This window comes from Monodelphis domestica, chromosome 7, assembly GCF_027887165.1.
Source record: "Monodelphis domestica isolate mMonDom1 chromosome 7, mMonDom1.pri, whole genome shotgun sequence".
Taxonomy (NCBI): Eukaryota; Metazoa; Chordata; class Mammalia; order Didelphimorphia; family Didelphidae; genus Monodelphis; species Monodelphis domestica.
In genome coordinates this window covers 236,386,467-236,395,788 of record NC_077233.1, presented here as the reverse complement: position 1 = coordinate 236,395,788, position 9,322 = coordinate 236,386,467, and positions in this window count along the sequence as shown.

Genomic DNA, 9,322 nt, shown 5'->3' with positions numbered 1-9,322 from the left:
TAAGAAAGGCTTCTGACTCCTTATTCGCCCCCACACCTGCTATTCTCTCCTCATCTACGCCTCCTGGCTTTCTGCCTTCTTTCGAGTCGCAACTAAAATTATGTTCTACAAGAAGCCTTTCCCAAACTCCATGAATGCAAATGCCTTCTCAGGGTTGATTATCTACATTATATAACTTATTTTTACATAGTTGTTTACGTGTTGTCTCAATAAACATGTATCAATCTCCTATGTGAAAAGCGCGGGGCGAGGGTATAGGGGTTACAAAAAAAAAAGGCTAAAGACAGTTCCTGCCTCAAGGAGCTTCAAACTACAAGCTATATATACAATAAATAAATAGCAAATAATTAAATGAGGAAGGGCATTAGTGTTAAGAGGAGTTAGGGAAAGCTTCCTGCAGAATCTTTTTGACAATAAATGCGAACTATTTATTGACTTTTAAGTCCCCTTCCCAGAGAACTATTCCATGGAATAAATATTTTTAAAGAAAAAAATAAAAATTGTCTGAAAATATATGCAATATTCACTACTATGGACCTTGCTTCTGCAAAGCAGTAGCAAGTATTATCTTCTCATATCTTTTCAGAGAACCCATGCTAGCTTTATTGTAATTCTTCAACATTCACTTTGTTATTTTGTGCTTGTCATTCCTTTAATTTCCATTTTTGTAGTCAGTGTGTATATATATTTGCATTATGTATTGTTTATATTTCTACATTGTATATAGAAATTATATGTTTTGTGTATATATATATATATATATATATATATATATATATATATATATATATTCTTTTTTTTTTTTAAACCCTTACCTTCCGTCTTGGAGTCAATACTGTGTATTGGCTCCAAGGCAGAAGAGTGGTAAGGGCTAGGCAATGGGGGTCAAGTGACTTGCCCAGGGTCACACAGCTGGGAAGTGTCTGAGGCCAGATTTGAACCTAGGACCTCCAGTCTCTAGGGCTAGCTCTCAATCCACTGAGCTACCCAGCTGCCCCCTATATATATATATATATATGTATATATATATATATATTCTTTACTCTGCATCAGTTCCTATAAATTTTTTCTTGCTTGTCTGTTTTCATCACATTTGTCATTTCTTAAGACACAGTGATTTTCCATTACATGCACATATCACAATTTGTTATTCCCTAAGCAATGGGCATCTACTTTGTTCCCTTTGTGTCCATTTGGAGTTTTGTTTCCCTATTTGGAATTTTCTTGGCAAAAACACTAGTTTGCCATTTTCTTCTCCAATTCATTTTACAGATGAGGAACCTGAGGCAGAGTTAAGTGACTTGTCCAGGGTCACACAGTTAGTGTCTAATAAGTGATACAAAAAATGTTGCTATACATGTTTTGGTCTATAGGTGAACTTTCTGATAACCAATTACCTCTTTGAGGTATATATATATGCTTGGTAGAATTTTTAGGTCAAAGGGTATGGCCACTTTAGTTATTTTATTTGAATAGTTCCAAATTGCTTTCCAAAGTGGTTGTATCAATTCAAGTCTACCATCAATGAATAGTATACGTATCTTCTCACATCCCCTCTAACACTGACTATTACCATCTTTTATTGTCTTTTCCAATTTCCTTCATTTCAGGTAAAACCTCAGAGTTATTTTTAGTTGCATTTTCTTAGTAGTGATTTGGAGCATTCTTTCATCTGGGTATTAATTATTTACACTTCTTTTGAAAAGTGTTCATATTTTTTGACCATTTATCTATTAAGGGATAGCTTTTGGCCAAATATACACAAAAATATAATATCTACCCCTCCACACACATATACACACATGTGATGTCTGTCACAAACACACAGCATAGACATGTGTAGCAGTCCAACCCATAGGCATTATGGGGAGACAAGGATTGTGAGTTAGCACATGGCCATCCTGTGCATGGCAATAAATTTTATTGCCAGCGTGGCTGAAGTTTAGGCGCGAAACCTTGCTTTCCTTTGTCTCACTCTCCCGGGGATAATAACCCCACCTTCACCTTGTCATAAGTTGCATTATCCAATGGGAATAGCCCAGGTAACTCATCCATATGCATTGAGGTATCATGTAACTGTTCAATATGTATTGAGCTCATTTGTATACCAAAGATAATAAATTAACGAGCCGCAGCCAGCCTGCCCACTTGGAGGACACCCACAGGTTTGCAAAGGAGCATCTTCTCCCCTGTCTCTCTCCTCTCTATCTTTCTCACTAAGGCCTGCCTTATTTCCTCTCTCTGTCTCATAATGCTACCTAGCATTATCTACCTCCTTTAGTTTCTGATCTCCTTTCCATCTGAGCTAGCATTATCCTCTGACCAGTGTAGTGTTAAATTGAGATGATTGGGTGGGTCAGCCTGGATAGTAACACCCAGTGGTCAGAGCAGCTGTGGCTCTTATAAATGTTAATTGTTTACTGACTCAATTATTTACATCTCTAAAGTCGGCTCGTTCACATCCTTTGCGGGATCTAAAACTTCTACTCTATCTCTATCTTCTCTCCTTGCAGCCTCTTGCGGGCCGGGAGGCTATAACATGCAAAATATGTGCACCTTATGCATATACAACATAATTAATACCTGCACACATGCATATCACAACATGACCGTGTGTGTACATGCATGTGCCATGTGAACACGTAGGCACACGGCCAATGCATTCACACATGCATGAGCAATACACACCAAACACGCATGTATGCTTGCCTAGACATGATAACATGTGGTAACACATGTGTGTGTTTACATGCGTGTACATATACATTACAGTGCACACATAAGCATAGGCATAGACATGAGCAAGTATGTGGGGCCAGGAAATAGGAGCACTGGTCCTGAAGTCATGAAAGCTCATCTTCCTGAGTTCAAATCTGATCTCAAGATACTAGTGTGTAATTGGAAATCTTGTGCCTTTGAACTACATTTCCCAGGAGCCCACTGACTTCCTGGCATTATGTGCTAAGATAGACAGGGGATAAATAGGGTGGTCTTCCATGGCTAACTCTATTTTTGCTTCCTGAGTTTCTACTTTGGTGGAATGGGCTGTCTGAACAGGTAGATTAGCCATGGGCCTGTGGTTTTATTTTGTTACCTTTTAATTTTGTTACTTCTAGTGATTATTAATACATCTTACAAAATATAAATTTGAAATTATTGTATATAAATTTTAATTTTTACATTAGTTGGATGACCCTGGGCAAGTCATTTAATCCTGTTTGCCTCAGCTTCCTTATCTGTCAAATGAACTGGAGAAGGAAATGGCAAACCACTCCAAGAAAATCCCAAATGGGGTCACAGAGAGTTGGACACAACTGAACAACAAAATACATTATACATATATGTATATATTCCTAGCTAAGGAGCACATACTCTCAGGGGCTCTTGAAAATGTTTCAGAGACATACTCTCCCTGGGAGTTAACGGGGCAGGAGATAACTCTGAGAACTGTGATCGCTAGCTGCAGAAAAGAGAGAGAGAACAAGCAATGAAGGAAGAAATCCACCCTCCACTGCCTTGAGAAGAGATTTGAGATGGGAAGATTTCTCTACCTCCTGGGCTCCCTGTGCAGGGATGGTCCCCTTACCTAACAGGGAGCGGGACTTGGAAATCAAGAGCCAAGCCCTGAAGAGCTTTATGAGAGTTAGCACTGGCTGCTGTGAAGTTGAGCTGCAGGAGGAAACATGTTCAGGGCATCAGGCTCATTGCTTCCATCTAGGTAGACCCTAAGTCTAGTCAATGTCTTGCACTGATTATGAGCTCAAAATACACCTCCTGGTCAGAGTATCTTTGTTCTTTTGGACATTTCCTATGAAACATTCAAGTTCCATAGCCCTCGAGTCTCACCCCAGTGGTGTCTCAGAATACTCCCTGCACCATTCCCGGGAGTCTGTTTTCCACTTCTGGACAATTAATTCATGGTGAATCAGTTCTCTCCTTCCAAGTCTGAGTGGGATACATCTTGCTCAAGTTATTATTTCTGTACTGCATTTGCAGGGATTTCCAACACTGTACCCTGCTTATCTTTTCATCTATAGCAGCAAAGCAAACCCCAAGTTTTCTTCTAAAAGAAAAAAAGATTCCCAGAAGGGAAGAGCTGTCAGCTGGTTCTAGTACAGGAGTCTGTGACAAGGGAGAGGAGATCAGTACTGACAGCTGACAGGAGAAAAGAAAATGATGTTAGTCCTATTATGTGTATCCCCAGTTCTGAAGTCCATTGGTGAGGCACTCTCTCCTCATTGGTGGAGATGAATGTCCTCCCCTCAGTGAGGGGTGAAGAGAGAGTTCCATCCTTCCACAGTTTTTCTTCAGTTCTTTTCAAGCCTCAAATCTCTTCCTTCTTCCACATTCTGAAGGGAATACAGAAGCCAGCCCACTTCTGGTTGTTGAAGGAAGGAAAAGATTCTGGGAAGACATGAGAGACACTAAGAGTCACTGTCTGTCCCAAGCTTGTTACATTAGAAACTTTCCGGTGAAACTGGGAACTCTCACTTGATGGGAACTGGTATATGTATAGCTTCTCTGATTTGTGTTTTGCTACCTATTTGGATAAATGGATTTCTTGGATATTTCTAGAACTGGTATTTGGTGGGAAATGGATAAAGCACTGGATATAAAGCTTTGAGTCTTCTCTGCCCGCAATGATGACATAGTAATTAGAAGCTAACTTGAGCCTAATCATATCTCCTATACTAATAATATTTAAGGGAACAGACAGACCTAATGCTAGCCCAGTACTTCCTCTCTTAGGAGAGTAGAGTGACCTCTGGCCCCAACTTCCTGCACCTTCCCTTCTCCCTGGCAGGAATTGAGGTTTCCTTTGGAGAAGAAAGTGGGGTGAAGAAGCTAGAGATATCAATCCTGCCTTCCTTCTTGCCACACATAATTCATGATGCCTTGTGTATGTGTGGAGATAGTTTTTCCATGTGCAGAGAGACCTTTCTACATATGTTATAAAGATGTTTGCAAGATATGGATTGAAGTTGGGGACTTCCCGGTAAGCATGGCGACAGTCTACACACAGGAAGCTTCCTCTCCCCAGCATGCACCGACATAGACTACCTCAAAAGACCATAAAAACCATTTTCAGAAGAACGGAGGAATTCTACATTAGGGCACAGCATTGCAGGTACATTGGATTCTGGCAATTCCACACTATAAGAGGGTGAAAAAGCTCCCACCCAAACGCGAATCGATCTACCCTCCCCCACCCCACCTACAGAGCCAGAGTCAGAGCCAGCGCATGCCAGAATCAGTGAGTGAGCAAGGGGCACATCTAGAGTGAACAAGGTGCACCTCTAGGTCCTTGGGAGCTGACTAAGACTACCAAAGACCTACCACTGGGAGCGGCTACACCAGAAACTCTGGCGGGTGGAGGAGCACAGACCTTGGGTACTCAGAGCCAGCACACACCAGAATCAGCAAGTGAGTGAGGGGCACAGCTAGAGCAAGCAAGGGGCACCTCTAGGTTTTTGGGAACTGACGAAGACCACCAAAGATCTACCCGTAAGAGCAGCTACACCGGAAACCCCAGCGGGCGGGGGAGCACAGTCCGTGGGCACTCCTGGGATCCAAAAAGAGCTGCAAATGGCTGCAGAGATTCGAGAGCTTATCTCAGGCAAAATCCTTTCTCCTTAACTCCATACAGAGAGAACCTGCCTAGCTCACTCATACTTTTGACTAAAAAGGGAAGGTAAAACCTCCACAGCGATGGCCAATTGTGCACAGGAGCCCCAAATCCCCTCCAAGAAAAGCAAAAAAAAAAAAGGGCAGTGGACCTCAAAAATTTTTATGGAGGAAAAACCCAGGCTACAGAGGAAATACAGGAGGAAATTCAAACAAAGATAAAACTTTCTAAAAAGTGGAAATTGTCCACAAGCTCTGGAAGAATTTAAATGGAAGTTTATCAAAAAAGATGGAAGCCTTCTGGCAAAAGAAATGGAAAATAGTTCAAAGAGAAAATAACATTTTAAGGACAAGATTGGAGAAACAGCTGGAAGCCATGAAAAGCAGGACAGACCAAACTGAAAAGGAAAATCAGTCTTTAAAGACCAGAATTAGGCAACTGGAAGCCAATGATCTTGCAAAACAACAATAATTAATAAAGCAAAGTCAGAAGACTGATAAAATAGAAGAAAACATAAAATATCTCACTAACAAGGTGACAGATCAGGAAAATAGAGGAAGGAGAGATAATTTGAGAATCATTAGTCTTCCTGTAAAGTCAGAAATAAACAGAAATATTGACGTCATGCTACAAGAAATCATCCAAGAAAACTGCCCTGATGTTCTTCAACAAGGGGGCAAAATAGACATTGAAAGAGTTCATAGAACACTCTGTACACTAAATCCCCAAAAGACAACTCCCAGGAATATAATTGCCAAATTCCAGAGCTTTCAAGCTAAGGACAAAATCCTACAAGAAGCCAAAAAGAGGAAATTCAGAAATCAAGGAATACCTATCAGGATCACCCAAGACCTGGCAGCTTCCACACTAAAGGACCACAAGGCCTGGAACACGATATTCAGTAAGGCAAGAAAACTGAGTCTTCAACCAAGAATCATCTATCCATCAAAATTGACTATGTACTTCCAGAGAAAAGTATGGGCATTCAACAAAATATAAGACTTCCAAGTGTTTGTAAAGAAAAGACCAGAACTAAGTGGAAAATTTGATATCTAAACACAAAGATCAAGAGAAACATGAAAAGGTAAATATGAAAGAGAGGGAAACAGAAAAAAATGTTTTTTTTTTTAATTCAAACTCCCTTCTTTAAGGGCTACAATTAGATCAAATTATATATATTAACATATGGGGAAAATGTTATTTGTAACTCTCAAAAATTGTATTCATTATTATAGCAATTAGAAGAATCATTCATAGGAAGAGATTGGGGCATTAAGGGCTATGAGATGATATACAAAAATGAAAAAGAAAAATGGAGGGGGAAATCAATGATGGTGCCAAGAGATACTTGAAGAAATAAAATAAATAGAATAATCTTTTTCACACAAAGATACACATGGGAAGTGAAAGGGAAGAACACTCTTATAAGAAGGAGAAGAAGAAAGTGCTAATAGGTAATACTTAAATCTTACTCTCAGTGAAATCAACTCTGAGAGGGAACAGCATCTAGATCTATTGGGATCTTTAATTCTATCTTATCCTACAGGGTAAGGAAGAAGGGGAAACTAGGGGGGAGTAAGGAGAACAAAAAGGGAGGAAAGAAGAGGGGGGAGGGAACTTAACAGACCCTAAAATTAAAAAATAAGACAAGAAGAGAACAAAAAGGGAGGGACCAGAAAGGGAAGCATAGCAAGGGAGGGGATTAGGGGGATTGATTAAAAGTAAACCACTGTTTTAAAAGGATATGACAATCATAACTTTGAACGTGAATGGGATGAACTCCCCTATAAAACATAGACAAATAGGAGAGTGGATTAGAATCCAAAATCCTACCATATGTTGTCTACAAGAAACACACATGAGGTGGGCAGATACTCACAATGTCAGAGTTAAAGGTTGGAGCAAGACCTATTGGGCCTCAACTGACAGAAAGAAGGCAGGAGTTGCAATCATGCTATCTGACAAAGCCAAAGTAAAAATAGACCTGATTAAAAGGGATAGGGAAGGTAAATACATCCTGATAAAAGGGAGTATAGACAATGAGGAATATCACTAATCAACATGTATGTACCATATGGTATAGCATCCAAATTTCTAATGGAGAAACTAGTAGAACTGAAGGAGGAAATAGATAGTAAAACTATACTAATGGGAAACCTGAACCTACCACTATCAAATTTAGATAAATCATATAAAAAATAAATAAGAAAGAGGTGAATGAAATATTAGAAAAATTAGAGTTAATAGATATATGGAGAAAAATAAATAGGGACAAAAAGGAATACACCTTTTCAGCAGCACATGGTACATTCACAAAGATTAAGCATATACTAGGTCATAAAAACATGGCATACAAATGCAGAAAAACAGAAATAATAAATGCAACCTTCTCAAATCATAAGGCAATAAAAATAATGATCAGGATGGGTACATGGAGAGCCAAATCAAAAATTAATTGGAAATTAAATAATATGATACTCCAAAATCAGCTAGTTAGAGAACAAATCATAGAAACAATTAATAATTTCATTGAAGAAAATGACAAGGATGAGACATCCTTTCAAACTCTATGGGATACAGCCAAAGCAGTACTGAGGGGAAAATTTATATCCTTGAGTTCATATATTAACAAATTAGGGAGGGCAGAGGTCAATGAATTGGACATGCAAATCAAAAAACTTGAAAGCAAACAAATTAACCCCCCCCAACGAAAACCAAATTAGAGAGCCTAAAAATTAAGGGAGAAATTAATAAAATCAAAAGTGACGGAACTATTGAACTAATAAATAAGACTAGAAGCTGGTGTTTTGAAAAAACAAAATAGACAAAGTACTGGTCAATCTAATTAAAAAAAGGAAAGAAGAAAACCAAATTAACAGTATCATAGATGAAAAGGGAGAACTCACCTTCAATGAAGAGGAAATTAAGGCAATAATTAAAAACTATTTTGCCCAATTATATGGCAATAAATATGCCAATCTAGGTGATATGGTTGAATATTTACAAAAATATAAATTGCCTAGATTAACAGAAGAAGAAATAGAATTCTTAAATAATCCCATATCATAAAAAGAAATGGAACAGGCCATCAAAGAACTCCCTAAGAAAAAATCCCCAGGGCCTTATGGATTCACAAGTGAATTCTATCAAACCTTCAAAGAACAGCTAATCCCAATACTATACAAACTATTTGACATAATAAGCAAAGAGGGAGTTCTACCAAATTCCTTTTATGACACAAATATGGTACTGATTCCAAAGGCAGGCCAGTGAAAAACAGAGAAAGAAAACTTCAGACCAATCTCCTTAATGAAAATAGATGCAAAAATCTTAATTAGGATACTAGCAAAAAGACTCCAGCAAGTGGTCAAGAGGGTTATTCACTATGATCAGGTGGGATTTATACCAGGAATGCAAGGATGGTTCAATATCAGGAAAACCAACCACACAATCAACCATATCAACAAGCAAACCAACAAAAACCACATGATCATCTCAATAGACGCAGAAAAAGCCTTTGACAAAATACAACACCCATTCCTATTGAAAACACTAGAAAGTATAGGAATAGAAGGGCCTTTCCTAAAAATAATAAACAGTATCTATCTATAACCGTCAGCCAACATCATCTGCAATGGGGATAAACCAGATGCATTCCCAATAAGATCAGAAGTGAAATAAAGATACCCGTTATAA